The sequence below is a fragment of the Nicotiana attenuata genome, unplaced genomic scaffold (genome assembly GCF_001879085.1).
Source record: "Nicotiana attenuata strain UT unplaced genomic scaffold, NIATTr2, whole genome shotgun sequence".
Classification (NCBI taxonomy): domain Eukaryota; kingdom Viridiplantae; phylum Streptophyta; class Magnoliopsida; order Solanales; family Solanaceae; genus Nicotiana; species Nicotiana attenuata.
The window spans coordinates 61,608-65,846 of record NW_017674766.1 but is presented as its reverse complement, the minus strand read 5'-3'; positions in this window follow the sequence as shown (position 1 = coordinate 65,846).

The window sequence follows — 4,239 nt, the reverse complement described above, 5'->3', positions numbered from 1 at the left end:
TAGATTAGTTTCTTATAGTTTTATTTATGATATGTAATTGATTTTGGGTAGATTTGGGCCATTCAGAGTCGGATATTCGTGGAAAGAGCATTGTTACGGATTGATCTTGGTTGGAGGTAAGTGGCTTGCCTAACCTTGTGTGTGTGGGGGTGGGGGGGACCCCCTTAGGATTTGGTACTGTTTGATATGTGAGTGTCGTGTACGTGAGGTGACGAGTACGTACACGGGCTAATTGTTGTGAAAACCCAATTTCTACTAAGTAATAACCTGTCTTCTTCCTATTTGAGTTATATCAGCATGTGTAGTATCCCGTTAGCTTAGAATAGCATGTCTACTTGCCTTAATTGTTTATCTGAACTTTGTGCAGCATGTTTAGTGAATTTTCTGTTTTCCCTTGACTTGAACTTAGTCTAAACTATAGGTTTTCTTGCTTTAACTGTTATTCCGTTGTTTGAGCTGGATATTTACTTTGGGACTATGTAACGGTATTCCGGGAGATCCCACTGTTTTGCATATTTACTTTGGGACTACAAAACGGTATTCCGGGAGATCCCCTTCCACATTTACTTTGGGCTTACGGAATGGTATTCTGGGAGATCCCCCTGCATATTGACATTTGGGACTACGAGACAGTATCCCGGGAGATCCCTATTGTTATCTCTGTTTACTGAGCTGCTACTATCTATGATTTTCCTTCTTGTTAAATTTCAGCCTTTATTTTACTGCGATATTTCATTCTGTCTTGTTTTTATTATATATATACCAGTAGGGCCCGTCCTGACCTCGTGACTACCGAGGTTAGGCTTGGCACTTACTGGGTACCGTTGTGGTGTACTCATGCCCTTCCCTGCACATATTTTTTCGTGTGCAGATCCAGGTACCTCCTATCAGCCTCGTTCTTAGTTGCACAGTTGCTTCCGTCCCGGAGACTTCAAGGTACATCTGCCGCATCCGCAGACCTCGGAGTCCCCTTCTATCTTTTCTGATGTTGCTTCCCCTTTATTTATTCTAGTACAAATGTATAGAACATTTAGAGATTCGTAGAAGCTCTGACTTACGATATTACGGGTCTTGGGAGAGTTGTGTATATTTCGGGAGTTGATTATTTTATATGCCGAGCAAAAAGTTTTGTTCAAATTATCTGTTTCTAATAGTTGTTAATTTTTAAGTTTTTCATTTCTTTTTCGCAAATGTTAGGCTTACCTAGTCGTAGAGACTAGGTTCCGTCATGACAATTCACAGAGGGAGAATTTGGGTCGTGACAAATTGCTAATCAAAACAGAAACTACATTAAACGTTAAACTTAGACGACAACTAAAATAATTTAACTTAAAATAGAAAACTACAATCAAATAGCATTGAAACGGTAAATCAAAAACACAGAGGAAAAGATTAGGGTTTTACCTAAGTGCTCGAACTTTGAACCAGTAGTACAATACACTACGGCGAATCGACCTCCACACCTTTTTTTCTCGATGACAAGTGCTAAAAAAACACAAACTCTGGCGAACCAGAGTTGAGTCCAGCATTATGTCAAGGAGAAGGAGAGACTACGGGGTCGTGTTCGTGCCAGAACAGTGCCTCAACGATGGTGAGGTAGCAGCAGTAGGGTGGTCGCGCCAGTGGGGGTGGCTGGCCGGTGGTGGTGCTTTCTTTGGGGGTAAAGTTAAAAGGAAAGTGTAGATATCCTTGAGATCTACACTTTCATGTAGGTTTTGTGGGGGTGTAGTGGCCGGTTCACCGTGAAATCGAAGAGGAAAGTAAGAGGCGACTATCTTGGCTTTCGATTTCACGGAATTTAGAAGGTTTTTTTTTAAGATTTGGGGCTCGGATTAGCAGAGAGGGTAAAGAGAGGAAGAGATTGGTGTAAGGGTTTGGACGACGGCTGACCTGTGCTGGCGATTCCCGGCAGCGGAGCCACCGTGAGGGGCGGCGGAGAGGCAGGGATTTTGAGAGAGTGAGAAGATAGGAGAGAAAGAAAAGGGAAAGGGGAAAAAATAGGGCAATTTTTTTTATTTTCTAGGCTTTAAATACATATATTAGGGAGGAATAAGGACCACTAGATCAAAAGGCAATGGAAGGCTCAGATTTAACCTTGAGATCACTTATTGAAACGACATAGTTCCTCGCTAAATTACGTCGTTTTGAACTCTTTCTTGGCCAGCTACCTAATGGACTGTGTATGGCCGAATTGGGCTTAAATATTGGGCCTGATTTGTGCATAACTCATCTGATATGGGCATTAATCTAATTCTTTAATCACCTTAACAAACTAATTAATAGTCTAATGCTAAAGTCTATAAACACATACAATAAACCTAGAAACAATGTAATTTAATGAAAATAGAAGGAACAAGAATTAGATATTTACATTCAGAAGTTGATTAATTAAGCAATAGATCATACCCAACTTGCCGAAATCAAGCTTAAAGCAATTGGATAGGAGTCGTTGTTTGTTTATTCAAGATAGATTAAGTAAAGAGTCTTGATCTAAGCTGTCCAATTAAAATTAGGAAGAATTACACTTCAACATGGAACGTGTGAATAAATCTTGCAAATGCTTGTTTGGGCGATGCCTTTTTGCCAAACTGGACCCTTTTAGCATTGTCTAGTTTTTTGAGATATAAAATTATGAGATTTTTTCATTCCTATACATTATTTGAAACTTTATTATCCTTAATGTCCATGTTTAGTTAATTATCTGGCATAAACAAGTTTTGCTTACAAAATATATACAATCCACCTTAAAAGGCTCCCAATCTATTATTTGTGCCTTCAATCAAGGGATGTAATTACACCCTTTTCCTTTTTTTTCTTCTCTCTCCCTTCTTCTCTCCAGATTTTCTCTTTCTCCCCTCGTCCGTCCAAATACTTACAAATTTATGTAAAGGGATCAGCTTTTCCTGACCAAAATTGTTCGTGCATCATAAACTATTTCTAGTTTTGGAGTATTTATGCTATGCTATTCGAAATTGGTCCCTTCGATCATATCACATATACTTTTTCCTATAATAGTATCTTATAGAAGAAATTATCTACATACACAAAAACAAAAAGAAAACGAAAATCAAAACTCATAAATGTAAGTAGCCGCAGTTCTATAACTGGCAGATCATTGGAAGTAAGTAGAAACACAAAATTATACCGGCTGTGCCCCAGGGGGCTGGTTTTTAAATATTTTGCTGTTGTGTCTATGGGGATTTTGAGATCAGATTTAACTGAGAAGGCAAAAGTTTGCTCTTTGCCGGTAACGCCATGAATGGAACTTCCAGGAGAACCAGTACTATTTTGATCAGCCATTGCTTAGTTTAGTGAATTGTGAGATTGTTTTTTGTTGGGCATTCATATAATGGCATGTAACTGCACATTATTTATATCCAATTATATACAACTTATCTACATTATTTCTACCCAGTTATATACAACTACAATGTCATACCACTTAAATACAAATTTTATACAATATGTCTTTTGTATATTTTGTATCTGATTTATACATAGTAAAAATAAATTTCATACAATTAATTATATATTATACGACTTATCTACAACCTATAGAGCCTAATCTCTCTCTTCAATCTTGTATTAAAAAAAAGATAAAAGAAAAAATTCAAACTATATATAAATTCAAGAATCGGGTTATGATGGTGTTAGAGAATCACCATCTGTCTCTCATCGATTGTGCATAAATTTTCAAATGGATTTAAATGGTCCTAAGCTACATCATTTGTAGCCTTAAGATTTTGGGTTAGATGCTACAAACACTTTACAGGACCGCCTGTAACATTGTAATNTAGCTTTGCTTTTGTTGACTCGTAAATCGTTTTNTTGTGGGAGTTCCAAAAAAGATGAGTTATGTTGAGAATTGAAAATGGTTTTCGAATTAGCCTCTATCGAGTTGTGAATATTAAAAGCAGTTTTAGTTTGCACAGTTTGTATATTATATTTTTTTGAAATTCAAATTCAAATACTAATCTGTTAAAGGAATACAATTCCATCATGGATAAAGATGTTCATGAAATACAAATCATACAAATTACCTCTTGTAGTTTAGAATTGTTGTTTGATATGCACGCGATGGAGAAAGAACAAAACTATATACTGTAAAAGTAGAACTGATTTGATAAAAATGTGAGATCACGTTGCTGGAATCTTGGGCAGAAGAGTTCGTGGGTAAGGAGTTGATATCGTGGTGAGACATCGTGGGATTGAGGTGCCGAATTTAGAGGATGAAATTTT